Genomic DNA, 17526 nt, shown 5'->3' on the forward strand with positions numbered 1-17526 from the left:
TTATAAACTCCTCATCACTGTCAAAACTCCCACCCATTAGCTTGTCCTCATCTATGTCTAATGACAAATCACTGTCTTTAACAGTGAGCGTAAAAAGAAGCGTGAAAAAGCGGGAAATGCAAATAAAGAAATCTACAACCACTGTATAAGACACACCTAGTTTTTAAACCCCACAAGTTTTGAGAAAAGGTACATCTTATGCATGGGGAAATATGGTACATTTTGACCTCTTTTACCCATAGTCTTGATTGTTCTAATCAGATACTCTTTTTTAATTTTTTTAAAGATTTTATTTATTGATTTTAGAGAGGGGAGAGTGAGAAGGGTGAGGGGGAGTGGGAAACATCAACTCATAGTACGTAGTTGCTTCTGTTATGGGCAAGTCCAGGGGACCGAATCGGTGACCTCAGTGTTCCAGGTCGATACTTTATGCACTGCACCACCACAGGTCAGGCAGATACCCATTTTTTAAAAAAGTAAAAAGTGAGAATATGTCAAGATTTCTAAAGTTAAATTTGATTTAAAAAATAAATAAGGCAAAAGAAATTGAGACTTTGTAAATAAACATCTTGTAATAATAAATACCCAAATAATGATATAAGAACTTAATTACCTTTTTTATATTTTATAGTTAATACACATTTCTATCTGGATAGTAATTACTCCTTTTCTTGAGCACTGCAACTTAACATTTTAAATGAGGAAATTCTTTGCGGAAGACAGAAACATTTTTAAAGAAGTTCTTTATATATATATTGATTTCTTCTCATATGTGCCTTGACTGGGGGTTCCAGCTAAGCCAGTGACTCCTTGCTCAAGCCAGCAACCTTGGGCTAAGTGACCCATGGGCTCAAGCCAGCAACCATGGGTGTCATATCTGTGATCCTGTGTTCAAGCCAGCAACCTTGGGGTTTTGAATGTTGGTCCTCAGGGTCCCAGATCAGCACTCTATCCACTGTGTTACCACCACCTGGTTAGGTTTAGTTTGTTTTTCTTTTTTCCTGTTAGAATGAAGAATTTGACAGAAAATGTGTTACATTTAATTTTATAAAAATAAGAGTAATTTTTATAAATGATAGCCTTCTTTTCATCTGAGGAGACATGAATAAACCAGAAATGTTCATAGCATTGTCTAGTAACCTATACAAGAAATAATAATATTAATAGAAGGAAATAATTAAGAACTGAGTGTGTCACTTAAAATCACAAAGCTTTAGTTACCTGATTTGCAGCATTTTATGAGGATTAGTGGTATGTGGCTCATAGTAGATAATCAATGAGATTCAGTGTTACAATATTAGCAACTCAGAAAAAGATCACAGGCAAGTAGATGAAGTGGTATCTGATACTTGCTTCAAAATTACCTATAGGGATGGGGAGTGGTAGGGGATATATAAATAAATTCAGGTTAGCTATCTATTGATCATTGTTAAAGCTGAGTGATAATGTGTATTGGGTTTATTATATTATTCTCTAAACTTTTATATATTTGTAAATCTCTATAATAAAAAAGTTTAAAGCAAAAATAATTGTCATTTAAGAGCAAGAATGTAAGATAATAAAGTCCAGAAATGTGGGACTTCATAGGGTTGGAAAAGCCAAAACTGCTGTTGGATCCCACACTTTTAGAAACTAAGTCTTATCAGATGCAAGATCCAAGAGTGATAGGCAAATTTAGTGAAATATTATAAATTCTTCTGTAGCACAGTGACATTACATTTCAGGTGTTAAATCATTGAATGAGTAGCACCGTCTTTTATGAAGCTCACGTTGTAATGATAGGCATAACAATTTGCATTTTTACCAAGAGTGCTAATGCAATTTCAGTAGTATAAGAAAACAGGAAAGCAGCTAACCCTTACCATTTCCAAGATAATAGTGCTACGCAGTGCTGTATCTAAGTCAAGCAAACACAAGAGGGAGTCTCCATTAAGAGGCTTGATTCTTTGCCTCATTATTCCTATTTGCACCTTGTCCCCAAACCTGTGAAATGATGCCTGCCCAGGCCTCCCAAGAATAAATGTTGCTATATTGGCAGGATGTTGCCTTGAGCTGCATGATTTGCTACAAAAAAGATGTTTAGGGCCAAGCTGCTTTTAACTGGTGCGGTAGCAGATCCACTAGCTCCAGTGCTTGAGTTTTGGCAAAAATGGCTTAAACTGTAGTCTTTTAAGGAGATCCTAGCCAAAGAAATGTCATGAAGCCTTTCATTAGGACTGTAAAAACTCATGAAGCCTGGTGCTTGTAATCTGTATTGTTGCAGGCAATGGTGTTTTTATACTTACTTAAATCACTCAAGAGGAGGCATCTGCTACAAAACAAGATCGTCTTCACAGCTCGGGACATGAATTGGGTACAGCTGAGAAATGTCAGCTGTGTAAACAGCCTGAAATGTGTTACCAACAAAAGTATAATTAAATTATTTCCAAGACATTGTGCCATAACTTAACACTTAGAATGGTTAACGTTTAGAAAAAAGCACCTGAACATTTTCTTCCCAGTGCCAGAGTAGATGATTGGATATAAAGGCCATTGAAAGTGAGGTTAGTTTGCACTTTGTGTGCTCGGTTGCAGAGACTTGTGTGGCTTGAAATATGGTATAGTAACTTTGAGTACCAATGGCTTCCATGAATTTATGGAAATATCTTAGATGAAGAAGTTAATGGCTTTGGGACGACGGTAATGTTCTAAAATGACATTGTCGCAATAGTAATGCAGCTGTAAATTTACTAAAAAGATCATTGAACACTTTAAAAATGAGTAAACTTAATGGCATGTAAAATATACCTTAATAAAGCTATTTTTATAGAAGTTAAAGAACTAGACTCAAGTACTTTGTTTTGTTTTTATGTTGCATGACAAATACTTTGCCATAACACTGGAGGTGTTTTCTTCAGTGTACTTCTCATTAACCTTTGACTTAGCAAACAGTCCAAAGAAATAGACTTCTTATAATTAGATTCTTGTAACATCTTGAGTCACTTCTCAACCTGACAGACTACAATCTTTGACACTTTCAGCACTACTCATTTAAGTCAACAATCATTAGAAACACTGTTGCCCCATCTTCCCTCAGAGTTAAAATATTTTCTTTCCCTTTAGTCTAATGGGGTGTGGGATATTGTATGAATTGTTGATAACTCTTTCAGTTCCATTTGGGCTATTTTACCAGGGAAGTGGTTGGTTAAGCACCAGTCATAGGGGAATGTTTTCATGCTGTGGCAGTTCAGCTGTGAGAACAAGAGGTTGCAAGTAGGCGAAATCTCATTATACACTTTAACAAGGATGCTCTTGGTTTCCAGAGTAGAAATAATTTTAACCCTGTGAATTATGTCTAGACACCTTATTATAATGCACATACTATGATACATGTCATTTATAAAATTCAGGTTTTAATAATGCTTATGCTAGGAGGAAAAAAAATTCTTCAGTTTTTAATACTCTTTTGTTGTGTGTGCCCCCCCCCCCCCCCGAGATCATAATGGTCTTCTGTGGTTCTCTCATTGGCTAAGGAATGTATACCAGAATTTGGGAAGTTCGAATTTTAGAATCAGAGGTCTTTAAGCATGTGTTAGGAGTCAGAAAGGTACTTATTAAGTACTTTGACATAAAAAAGGAGATCATTTCTAAATAGAACCATTACACAGTGGTTTTTCTATGAAATAAAAATAAAACAAAGGCTACACACACACCACCTTCCTTTATTTTTAATAAAAAAGGAATTTATGAATGAGAGAATGTAATCTACTTTTATCCTTCTGATGGGGGTCATTTTCTTCTGTAACTTCTCCCTGATACATTGTGTTTGGCAGGTGTCAAATTATGGACATTCCTCTAATACTGGATCCCTATCCTCCACTTTATAGGAGCTGTCAAGATACAGATTCACAATTACCATATTAATATATTTACCATACTGTAGTTACCTTCTAAGTAAACTCATAAGCCTCCACTATAGTCATTCCATCTTTACTGTAAGGTAAATATTTCTGAAGAGCAGAATGACTCTTCAGAATGAATGTTCAACTTTGCTTACTTATCTTCAGTGGCAGCCTAGTACTTGCTGATTATATACAGATTTTTACGCTGGCATTTAAAACCCTTCCTTCATTGGTCTGTAACTTCTCTTCCAGATTTATTTCTTCATACAAGCCCAAAGTAAATGCTCAATAAATATTTCTTGAATAATTGATTGAATGTGATACTCTATGTATCTCAACTTTAGCTAAGTAATCATTTTTCCATTTGTCAAATACACTTAGTTGCTCTCTCCCACTGTGTCATTTAATCATACTATTCCTTTCACCTATGATACCTATAGTAATTAGCTGCTCTTTTTAAGACCTTTCTTTGAGAAGTTTTGCCTTTATCCTTCTTCCCATGCCTCCTTTTTCAATGTGGTAAAAAATTAGTTTATATTTCTATTTTTTAACTTTTTATTTTTTCTTATTTTGTGTTTACCTTCCTTCATTCCAGTTTTACTAACATGAGAATGGTTTTAAAAATGCCTTCTCAGAGAAAGTGACATCTGATTACATCTTAATTTGAAAACAGTAAGTCTCCTCTATTCACTCAGGATACATTCTAAGAACCCCTAGTGAGTGCCTAAATCTGCAGATGGTATCAAACCCTGTATATACTATATATATATTTTTTTCTATACATTCAGACCTTTCACTCAAAGGAAACACTTCACAGCTTCTCTTTTGCATATCTGAGTTGCCAACATTACTTGAACACAAGCACTGTGATTCCACAACAGTCAGTCTGATAACTGAGACAGCTGCAAAATGACTAGTGGATTGGCAACTTATACAATGTATATCCACTGGACAAAGGGATGATGCATATCCCAGGTGGGACAGAGTGGGACAGTGCGAGATTTCATCGTGCTACTCCGAGCAGTATGTGATTTAAAACTTAAGACTTGTTTATTTCTGGAATTTTCCATTTAATATTTTTGGGCTGTGGTTGATCACAAGTAACTGAAGCTTCAGAAAGTAAAATTACAGATAAAGGAGTGCTGCCATACTTGTGTTTCTCCCTTTTGTAAATTCTAAAAATTGGGAGCAAGACCTGTTTTCCTCATCTTTCTGTGCTGTGCAAGATCAAACATAGTGTCGTTTTAATACAGTCACTCACTTGAATTGTTCAGAACTCCACTAAATTGACATCTATGAAAGTAAACAACTTAATGAATTTGTATGATCATAACTCGATAAACTGAGAATTAGGTTTATTTTCTTTCTAATTTTAATTAAATTACCAAAATTCTTTAGTAGCAAAGAGAATACCAGATGTAGGAAGGGGAGCTACACTGAGCTGATTAGTACCAGAGAGAAAGAGAGTGAGAGAGAGAGAAGGGGCAGACCAATTCAGATTTGTTGAATCCTAATATTTCTATTATTTGGATAAGTTAGTCTATGAATTTCAGTTTCCTTATCTGCAAAATGAGGATGATATTAACACCCTTGAAACTCTATTTTGAAGATTAAATTGATTACATAATAGGTTGGACCATATAAAATTGCCATTTGTTAAGGACAAAATGATTTGAGTATTTACAACTCCATATGGTTTTACCTAATGTGTAAAGTATGTATAACGCAGGCTTTGGCAGTTATGACTGTTAGCCCAAATCCCACTCACTATCTGTTTTTGTAAATAGTGGTTTTTGGAACACAATCACATTCATTTGTTTATGTATTGTATATAGCTACTTTTATATTATAATAAACAGTTTCCATTTTTGGTTGTAGCAAAACCACATGGCCCACAGAGTCTTAATTATCTGCTATTTGGTCCTTTACAGAAAAAATCTGCCAGCCTCTGGTATAATATCTGGCATTTAGTAGGCATTCAACAAACGTTAGCTCCTTTTCCCTTGAGTAAGCACCTTCTATATATTGCATACACATGCAGAATCAGAAGCATTCTTTGAGTAGCTTCAGGGTCATCTTATGCTATTTAAATTACTATGTTAGCCTGTCCTAGGTCAGACAGACTCAGGCAATCTTTGGACATTTTCACTGGCTTTTTCTTTATTTGGCAAGGTCATGGATAATGTTGCTTCTGATAGTGGTGAGACTCAGTAGCTTCAGAGGGTTCACTGCCCTTGTCAACATAGAGAGTCTTTTACAAATAACACAGGAAAAGACTAAACAGACAGAAAGAACAGCTTTGAAAGCAGTAAAAGAAAGTTTGAGTTTAAAAGGAATGAAAAGTTATGAAATGGACTATATTTTTAACAGAGAGAGTGAAAAGTTCAGGAAGGTGGATGAAGTATTCAAAGGACATATTTATTCAGTCAGTATGAGGGAGAATACATGAGGTGCGGGATAGCCCCCAACAGGAAATAGACAAGCACTGTGAACCTTGATTTTGATTTATTAAAATTATAAACCTGAGCACCACTACATCTGCCAATGAAGGGGTAACTGCAATGAGAATTTTATTCCCTCTGTAAATAACTAGAAGACTGATTAAAATATGTGAAAGAACTGTTTTCAGATATTAGACAGCAGGTAGTACAGGACTGTGAAAAAGGAAACAAATGAGTCCTGTGGTAGTCTTATATTCTGCCTAGAGGCAATTTCTCGCTCCTAGAGCAGGGAGAAGAAACCAAAATGGAACCTGGTGATTTTATTGAGTTTGAAGAGGTGAAAAGTGGAGTGCATAGAGGTAAAGGCAGCTAGACTTTGCAAGACAGAGTGCTAGCTCCAGAAAACTACATAGGTTTGCCCTGGTCTTTAGCTGAATACTAGTCAGTATGTGCATAGCTAAAATTCCTGGAGGCTGGCTGAGACACAGTTGCCAGGTAAAAGAACAATTAACTAGAAGCTATAAGGCAGGGGTCCCCAAACTATGGCCCGCGGGCCACATGCGGCCCCCTGAGGTCATTTATCCGGCCCCTGCCACACTTCCAGAAGGGGCACCTTTTTCATTGGTGGTCAGTGAGAGAGCACAGGATGCATCCTGTGTGCTATATGTGGTGGCACCACAAAGCGCAGCGATGCAGGACGCATGCGTCAGGGCTCCAGAAGCGCGTCATATCACTTGTTACGGCTAGCATTGACAAATATGGAACTAGACACTGACCATCTCATTAGCCAAAAGCAGGCCCATAGTTCCCATTGAAATACTGGTCAGTTTGTTGATTTAAATTTACCTGTTCTTTATTTTAAATATTGTATTTGTTCCTGTTTTGTTTTTTTACTTTAAAATAAGATATGTGCAGTGTGCTTAGGGATTTGTTCATAGTTTTTTTATAGTCCGGCCCTCCAACGGTCTGAGGGACAGTGAACTGGCCCCCTGTGTAAAAAGTTTGGGGGCCAGTTATATGCCTCCTGCTGTAAGGCATATAATTCTCAGAGCTCACACAGTTGAAGAATAGTTTGAGTTTTCACCAGCCATAGTAGAGACATCTCAGCAAATACACGGGCCATTCAAGAAATATCCGCAGAAGACTCATACCTTAGTGGAGTGGGTAAACTAGTCCTAGAGCAAAGGCTACTCTAGGACTGCCCTTTTATAAGTGTAAAAACAATTTTCAAAAGGAACAAGCTGATTAACAGAATCTAGCATCCAATCAGATGTTACTATGCATATGGAGAAGTAGGAAAGTGTAACCAATAACAAGAAGAGAAATCAATCAAAAGAAATAGACATAGAGGAGATTTAGATAATGAAATTAACGTATAGAAATTTTTGCTATTTTAAATATTGTGAATATGCTCAAGGAAAATATGCATTTAATGAGAGAATAAATATATAAAATAGAATAACTTTTTCTTTTAAATATAACAATATACTATCTGAACTGAAGATTTTTCTGGATGGTCTCAACAACATATTAGAAACTGCCAAAGAAAAGACCAGTGAACTTGAAGATATAGCAATAGAAACTATTTAAGCTGAAGCATAGAGGGAAAAAGATAAAAAATAAATATATAAAGTATCAATGATACTGGAACAAAATTGAAGCAACTGGGCATACATGGAATTAGAATCCTAGAAGGAGAGAAGAATTGAGATGTGGGAAGCAGGAGAGCAAAGAAAACAAATTGAAATAATTTCTGAAATTTTTCTATATTTGATGAAAACTATAAAACTGATAGATTCAAGATGCTTAATGAATGCCATGAAAGGCAAATACAAAAAAAAAAAAAAGAATTCTACAGTAAGGAGTTTATAATCAAACTGCTGAAAACAAGTGATTAAGAGAAAAATTTCGCCCTGGCCGGTTGGCTCAGTGGTAGAGCGTCGGCCTGGCGTGCGGAGGACCCGGGTTCAATTCCCGGCCAAGGCACACAGGAGAAGTGCCCATTTGCTTCTCCACCCCTCCGCCGCGCTTTCCTCTCTGTCTTTCTCTTCCCCTCCCGCAGCCAAGGCTCCATTGGAGCAAAGATGGCCCGGGCGCTGGGGATGGCTCTGTGGCCTCTGCCTCAGGTGCTAGAGTGGCTCTGGTCGCAACATGGCGACGCCCAGGATGGGCAGAGCATCGCCCCCTGGTGGGCAGAGCGTCGCCCCATGGTGGGTGTGCCGGGTGGATCCCGGTCGGGCACATGCTGGAGTCTGTCTGTCTCTCCCTGTTTCCAGCTTCAGAAAAATGAAAAAAAAAAAAAAAAAGAGAAAAATTTCATAGCAGATAATAGAAAAATACATATTATGCAGAGGAACCACTATAAACTCTTTAGATTTCTCCTCAGAAACAATACAAGCCAAAAAACAATGGATTGACAGTTTTAAAGTACTGAAAGGTTAAAAAATGACAACTTATAATTCTATATCAGGTGAAAATAATCTTTGAAAACTGAAGCCAAGGCCCTGGCCAGATAGCTCAGTTGGTTAGAGCATCATCCCGATACACCAAGGTTCTGGGGTTTGATCCTGGGTCAGAGCACATACGAGAATCAACCAATGAATGTATAAACAGCAATCTCTTTCTCTCTCTCTGTCTTCCTCTCTCTCTCTCTCTCTCCAGAAATCAATAAAAACAAATTTTAAACTGAAATCAAAGACTTTTTCACACAAGCAAAAACTGAGATAATTTGGTGCCAGCAAACCTGTAGTATAAGAAATATTAAAGTTCTTTAGGCAAAAAGAAAATGATCACAAAATAAACTTGGTCTGTACAAAATAATGAAGAGAGTTAGTAATGGTAAAAATATTTAAATATAAAAGATGTTTTTAATTCCTTTAAAAGGTAACTTTAAAGAAAAAACAATGTGGAATTTTGAACATACATAGAAGTAAAATGTAAGACAATGACACAAAGTGCAGAGTGAAATTATACTGTTGTAGGTTTCCTGTGTTAGGTACAAAGTGATATAATATTCATTGAAGGTAGTCTGGAATAATGCATCTTGTAAGCTTTAGAGCAGCTACTAAAAATACAAAGAAATTATAAGTAATAAGGCTTTAAAAGAGATAAAATGGAATATTTAAAATGCCATAATAAATAAGGCAGAAAAAAGAAAAAGGAAAAAAATAAGGTGGAATACATATAAAACAAATAGCAAAATCATAGGTATAAATTCAACCATAATGACAATTACAGTAAATATAAATGGTCAGCACATTAAAGGACAGAGATTTTCTTTCTTTTTTTTTTTTTTTAATAAATTTTTATTAATGGTAATGGGATGACATTAATAAATCAGGGTACATATATTCAAAGAAAACATGTCTAGGTTATTTTGTCATTAAATTATGTTGTGTACCCCTCGCCCAAAGTCAGATTGTCCTCCGCCACCCTCTATCTAGTTCTCTGTGCCCCTCCCCCTCCCCCTAACTCTCTCCCTCCCTCCCTCCCATGTCCTCCCTCCCCCCACCCCTGGTAACCACCACACTCTTGTCCATGTCTCTTAGTCTCATTTTTTATGTTCCACCAATGTATGGAATCATGTAGTTCTTGTTTTTTTCTGATTTACTTATTTCACTCCTTATAATGTTATCAAGATCCCACCATTTTGCTGTAAATGATCTGATGTCATCATTTCTTATGGCTGAGTAGTATTCCATAGTGTATATGTGCCACATCTTCTTTATCCAGTCTTCTATTGAAGGGCTTTTTGGTTGTTTCCATGTCTTGGCCACTGTGAACAGTGCTGCAATGAACATGGGGCTACATGTGTCTTCACGTATCAATGTTTCTGAGGTTTTGGGGTATATACCCAGTAGAGGGATTGCTGGGTCATAAGGTAGTTCTATTTGCAGTTTTTTGAGGAACCACCATACTTTCCTCCATAGTGGTTGTACTACTTTACAGTCCCACCAACAGTGAATGAGGGTTCCTTTTTCTCCACAGCCTCTCCAACATTTGCTATTACCCGTCTTGTTGATAATAGCTAATCTAACAGGGGTGAGGTGGTATCTCATTGTAGTTTTGATTTGCATTTCTCTAATAACTAATGAAGCTGAGCATCTTTTCATATATCTGTTGGCCATTTGTATCTCTTCCTGGGAGAAGTGTCTGTTCATGTCCTCTTCCCATTTTTTTATGGGATTGTTTGTTTGTTTGTTGTTGAGTTTTATGAGTTCTTTGTAAATTTTGGATATTAGGCCCTTATCTGAGCTGTTGTTTGTAAATATCATTTCCCATTTAGTTGGAAGGACAGAGATTTTCAAAATGAATTTTTAAAAACAAGGCAGCTATGCCTGACCTGGTAGAGGTGCAGTGGATGGAGCTTTGGCCTGGGACGTGGAGGGATGCAGGTTCGAGACCCCAAAGTCACCAGCATGAGCATGGGCTCATCCAGCTTGACCACGGGTCGCTGGCTTGAGTGTGGGATCATGAAAATGATCACAGAGCCACTGGTTTGAGCCCAAGGTTTGCTGGTTTGAGGCCCAAGGTCACTGGCTTGTACAAGGGGTCACTTGTTCTGCCGTAGCCCTCCAGTCAAGGCACATATGAGAAAGCAGTAAAACAGCTAGGGTGCTGTAACAAAGAATTGATGCTTCTCATCTCTCTTCCTTTCTATCTGTCCCTATCTGTCCCTCTCTCTGCCTTTCTCTGACTCTGTCAAAAAACAAAACAAAAACAAGGCAACTATTAATATATATACTGCCTACAAGGAACATTCTTTAAATATGACAATGATAAGGTAAACATAAATGACAACAAAATATTTACCAGACAAACTAAGCATTTACAAAGCTGTAGTGACTCTGTTAACATCAGGTAAGATACAGAAAAGGAACATTACCAGGACTAAAGGGAAACATTTCATAATGATTAAAAGAACCACCCACCAAGAAAACACAATTTTAAATGTGTATGCACCTAACAACAGTTTCAAAATATACAAAGTAAAAACCAATAGGACTAAAAGAATAGACAAGTCCACAATTAGAGATTTTCACATTTCTGTCTCAGCAATTTACAGAAAAATAGCGGATAAGGATAGAGATTTGAGCAATGCTCTTGACCAACTTGACCAAATACTTTATATATACTTCAGTTAACAATAGCAGGATACAGGTTTTATTTAAGCATGCCTGGTACATTCATCAAGATAGACCTGGACCATAACTAAAAATTACATGTTTTATAATTAATAATTTACATAAATTGTCTTTATTCTTATACAAAATGTTTAATGGTTTGTTTTGTTGTATATTCAATATAATCAACAAAAAAGCTACTAAACATGACAGGTGAAATTCAGTGTCACAGACTACAAGATTTAATATACAAAAGAAAATGTGTTACTATATAGCAACAAAGTGAAAATTTTTAAAAATGTTACCATTCATAATTTTATCCAAAACTGTCAAATATTTAAGGATAAATTTAAATATGCATAATATCTATTCATTGAAAATTACAAAGTATTGCTGAAAGAAAGTCCTTGATATCATGGTCATGGATTGGGAAACTTGGTATTTTATGGTGGTAGTTCTCCCCACACTAATCTCTGGATTCACTGCAATCCCAAATAAAAAGAAAAGTAACCCTTTTGGTAGAAATTAACAAGTTAATTCTAAAATTTATATGGAAATATGCAGGACCTAGAATTCCCAAAACAATTTTGAAAACAAAATAACAAAGTTAGAAGAGGTTAGTTTCTGATTTCAAAAAATAATAACGTATTCAAGACAATGTGGTATTTGTGTAAAAACAGACATATTGGGTAGATAATAAAACATTCAGAAATAAATCTATGTATATGTAATCAAGTGATTTTTGTGCAAGGAGAGGATAGTCTTTTTAAAGCAAACAGTGCTAGAACAACTGGATATCAATAAGACCAACTTCAACCTTTACCTTATTCCATACACAAAAGTTATCTCAAAATGGATCATAGACCTAAATGTACAGCTACAGCTGTAAAACAGAAGAATATTTAGGAGAAGAATATTCTAAGACCTTGGGTTAGGAAAAAATTCCTTGGAGAGGACACTAAAAGACCTACCATAAAAGAAAAAACTGGTAACTTGGACTTCATCACAATTTGTAACTTTTCCTCTTCAAAAGAGACCATTTAGAAAAAAGAAGGTGAGGCAAGCCACAGCTAGGTGAAAAGACTTGCAAAATACCTATTTGGTAAAGGGCCTGTATCCAGGTTACATAAAGAAGTCTTACAACTAAATAATATCATATAAAGCAATTTGGGGAGGTGATAGAAATTTTTGATATTTTGACTGGGCAATTGGTGGATACAAGAGTGTATATGTATGTCAAAACTCCTTGAACAAATACACTTAAAATGGATACATTTTAACTAGTGATTTAGAATGAATATGTTGATCTGAAACCATACTGGTGAGTGAGAAGGTGAAATGCAGAACCAATATTCAACTCCAAATTTGCCAATGTTCTTTCTCTGTACTTTTGCTATTTCTTAAATGTTCTGTATTTCTCAAAACAGTTTCAATTTTAAAATATCCAGCTTAATTTTTTTCCAGATTGGACTCATACTGGTTTGAAACTTTACAATTACTCAGTAAAAGGCAGAAACAGAGAAACAAGATCTGCCTTTATTTTCCTTTATTAGATTAACACTTTCATGTCTTGAATATAAGTGAATTTTAAATTTTCACTCTAGCACTTTGGTTTGTATGTATATATGTTCTTGAATAGTAGCTGTATTATTAATAAAGCAGGGAATGAGTAGCAATACTCACTGTTTTGGTAACCACAATTACTTATACAGTGCTAGATGAGTAGATTAAGACACATTTATATAGTATTTGTAGTTTACAAAGCATATTTCATATATTGATACATGATCTCATTTGAGCTAAGTAGTACATTATAAGTAAATAATTTTTCATACAAATAGTATACAGTGGAATACAGCCCCTATCTATTACTGTAAATTTTCCTAATGGTTATTTCAAACCACTGTTTCCTTCTGGCTAGCTCTTAGAGTATTTGTAATAATGTATTTGTTTACATATACTTGTCTTTATGAAACTATGATCTCCTTGAGGGCAGGAAACAGGTCTTTTTTTCCCCTAATTTATTGATTGATTTTAAACAGAGAGAGAGAGAGAGAGAGAGAGAGAGAGAGAGAGACATTGATCTGTTTCTGTATGTGCCCTGAACGGAGATTGAACTGGCAAACTTAGCATTTCTAGAGGATGCTCCAACCCAGTTATCTGGCCAGGATAGGGAGCAGATCTTATTTATCTTTGTGTCTTGTGTGCCTAGCATAGCCCCTGCCACAAAGTAAACACTCATTAAATGTTTTTTATCTTTATATTAAATGTAATACTGAAAAGTCTAGTGATTGGCTTTAATTCCAATAAATAACTGCTGACCCATTACTCCAACACATATTACAGTACTGCTTTCTTCAAAGGTGCCCCTGTTCTTTTTTTTTTTTTTTTTAAACAAGCTCTTTTCCTCTGTTTTGAAAAAGATCTTACTGGAAACCTTGTACCTGTTCCTTTTCTCTAACTGAGAAATGGAAGGTTGTTTATAATGCACATGTGTACTAGTTAATCTCTGGCATTTGTGTTTGCAAGTTAACATGCTGTCTATTTCATTTGAACAGCTGTAACATATGTGATAAGATTTCTTAATAAGTCATTTTCTTAAGCAGTGAAAATATGAATATGAAGAGTAGCATTCCTAGCTTGTTAAGTTGTGATTTTAAACCCTTGGGTTTTAGATATAATCAATTGCCTGTAATTCTCTATTTGAGAAGGGTAGTGAAGATAGCATTATAGCCTGGTTTGAGGCTAACAAAGATCCCATGCCATTTTTTTTGATATGCAAAAAAGGGGGGAGAATGTCTGTGACTGTGTCTAATTGTCCAAATTCTTATAAATTTTCTAACCAGAGAAGACTTGAAATGAACATTTATGCAATATAAATAGCCTTTTGAGCTCAAAGTAACTTAATTGTAGTCATTTCAACTGCTGCTCCATATCATGACATTGTTTAATATTCTACATGTAGAATATATAAGGTTGTTTTTGATAAACATCTAAAAGAGATTGTTGTTCCCACAGCCAATGAAAGTCTTTTTGTTCTTTTATTGTATGTTTGTTGACAGTTGTGATCAACACAGAATAAACTGCTTTACAGTTTATTACTTTCAAAGTACAAATTTGAATGCTGTGGATTCAGATGTATAAAAGAGATAAAATTACAGACAGCTTTGAGTGGCAGTTACACATCAAACCTCACGGGGGTTTGACAGGCAACGAATATCGTTATTAGACGCTTTTTCCATAATTGCTGACATTTATCCAGTGTTTCACAGTATTTGCTAATGTATTAATGCAGTCAATCTCTGAGAGGCTGCACATGCCTTCTTAGCCCTGGCTTTTATGGGATTCTGAAATTCATAGACCCACAGATACTTATTCCCTGCTGGTTGCCGTAGTGACAGAGCTCAGAGATAAGCCAAGACAGAGCCCTTTTGTGATTGCTTTTCAGGTGACATTCAGCGGCAGCTTGAGTAGAGTGTCCTTTTATAGTTCCTGTAATTCAGAAAATGATAACAGCTTTTTGCTGCTTAGAAGAGTAGTCTGCAGACTGCTCCCTGTGGGATTTCAGTTTGCTGTGCCACTTCATACCAACACCAGCCTGATAAAGTTCTTATTATTGTGGAGATTTCAAAGTGCAAGGGGATTGAATTAATTATGACAGGTTAGGAAATACAGGACTGATACTACAAATAAAACTTTAAAGAACCAATAGATGTTCTCCAACCATATGTAACAAATTAATTTGGACATTTTAAGCTATTAGTAATGATATACTTAGGTGCTCGCTTAATAAGTAAATGCACCTGACTTCTGAATTGCTTATGAACTAAACTAGCTGTTTCATCTCAAAGTTTAGAAGTTATCTTTCATTTCTCATTTGAAAACTGTTGCTTCTACATTTTATTGTTTGGAGGCAGATAGCTTTATTTGGACATTTTCTTAGGGTTATTACATATATGCTTTTTCAGTATTCTCAGCAGTAGGATAGTTAAAAAATGAATGTTTTAGCCCTGGCCAGGTAGGTCGGGAGCATCATCCCAATACACCAAGGTTGCGGATGCGATCCCCATTCAGGTCACATACAGAATCAACCAATGGATATATAGATGGGTGGAGCAATACATCAGTTTCTTTCTCTCTCTCAGATCAATAAATTTTAAAAATTAAAAATAAATAAAAATGAATGTTTTATAAGATATAGCTTAGATAAAATGCTTCAAATTGAGAAGAAAACACTTGTGTTGGAAGAGCATGGTTGGGAGTGGGGGCAAAGGCAGTTCAAGTGATAACTGGAGAAAACAGAATCTTATCAGGAAAAAACATTGATGTCCTAAGAAGCCATGTTTTTTTCCCTTGATTGTTAAGCTGGGGAGGGGGGGTAATATCTTAATTCTGGAAGAACTTCAGTAACAGTAGGTAAGTACGGGAAACCTTGAGAGCCGGAGACCACTGTCTTTGTAGTTGATGGTTCTTGAAAGGAGGCAAAAACAAACAAACAAAAAAAAACACAAGAGGAAGCAGGAACACTAACCCAAATTAAAACATGCAAATCTGAAAGGGAGGTATGAAGCACTTAAATATCATACCTCTATACTTTAAATGTAATTCACAATTAAACAGGAAGTAGGTAGAAGGAGCTTAAATAACTGGAGAATCTGAAGAGATGGAAAATTTCTGAATTGCTGGTAAATGGTGCTAGATAAACAAGCATATGGTTAACACATCAGTGAAAGCTCAGAAGAGAAATCTGGGCCAAAATATCAAATTGGTTATCTTGGATTAGATGTGCAATTGAAAAGCCAGAGATCTGATCTGTGTTACTTGTTTCTAACCTTTGAGTCTCATTTAGAGCCAGATATAAACTCAACTGTCATAAAATTCAAATATTTGTAATTCAGACAAAAAAAGGATAACCTTCAGACTAGTGACAAATACAACATTTCAAATGATATTTAATTGACATTTATTAACACTTTGTTACCGCATGGTGTTCATTGCCTTTTTTTTTTTTTTTTTTTTGGTAACAGAGACAGAGAGGGACAGATAGGGACAGACAGACCAGAAGGGAGAGAGATGAGAAGTATCAATTCTTTGTTGTGGCACCTTAGTTTCTCATTGATTGCTTTCTCATATGTGCCTTGACCAGGTGGGGGGGAGGGGGCTACAGCAGACCGAGTAACCCCTTGCTCAAGCCAGCAACCTTGGGATTAAGCTGGTGAGCCTTGCTCAAACCAGATGAGCCCACGCTCAAGCCAGCAACCTTGGGGTTTCAAACCTGAGTCCTCCACATCCCATTCCGATGCTCTGTCCACTGTGCCACTGCCTGGTCAGGCTCATTGCCTTTTTTTGCTTCTTATGGTTAACTTAATAATTTATCATCTGCTTTGAGTGTAAGAGAACAAGCAAGAGAGAAGAGAAATTTGTTAGTTGTATTACTGTGTGAAGTGCCTTTCTGTGCTATGGTTATCCACTTTGAGTCTTTCTCAAAATTTAGTCATCCACCGAGGTCTTAAACCATGAAATTCCCATAATGTTTTAGAATTGATAAGCATCAGTTTATAATTGTTACTAAAACAAAACACAAAACAAGTAAGCAAACAGTTCTCCCCCCCCACAAAAAAAAGAAACCTGTCGGCCAGGGGAAAATGGGCAGATGCTTGCTCACAAAGTGTAGAGACTCCCTTTTAAAAAATGGTTATTATATTCAAGGAATTACCATATTTTTCGCTCTGTAAAATGCACTTTATTTTCCCCAAAAGTGGAGGGGGAAATGCCTGTGCATCTTATGGAGCGAATATTCATATTCATTTTTTTTTTTAGCTGCTGCAGGTTCCTGGACAACTAGAAGAGTATTTGAACATTAAAGTCTCTTCTCATTTGTTAAGAACAGTGCTAATGGTTGTTAATACTGCTGTTGAGTTTGCATTGTTGAAATATTATTGTGGTATATTTTATTAAATATTTTAGCACACCATTTGGTTCAGAATTTTTTTTCTTATTTTCCTCCTTAAAACCCTAGGTGTATCTTATGGCACAAAAAAATACAGTAGTTCTTTTTACTAACATGACAGCTCATCCCCT

The 17526-nt window shown here is 35.9% G+C and overlaps 1 protein-coding gene across 1 annotated transcript in view; it reads left to right on the forward strand.

Moving 5' to 3' along the window:
• Positions 1-17526, forward strand: part of FAF1 (Fas associated factor 1) — a 496086-nt gene that overhangs the window by 269206 nt on the left and 209354 nt on the right. The gene's annotated exons all lie outside the window — the stretch shown is intronic.

This window comes from Saccopteryx bilineata, chromosome 3 (genome assembly GCF_036850765.1).
Source record: "Saccopteryx bilineata isolate mSacBil1 chromosome 3, mSacBil1_pri_phased_curated, whole genome shotgun sequence".
Taxonomy (NCBI): Eukaryota; Metazoa; Chordata; class Mammalia; order Chiroptera; family Emballonuridae; genus Saccopteryx; species Saccopteryx bilineata.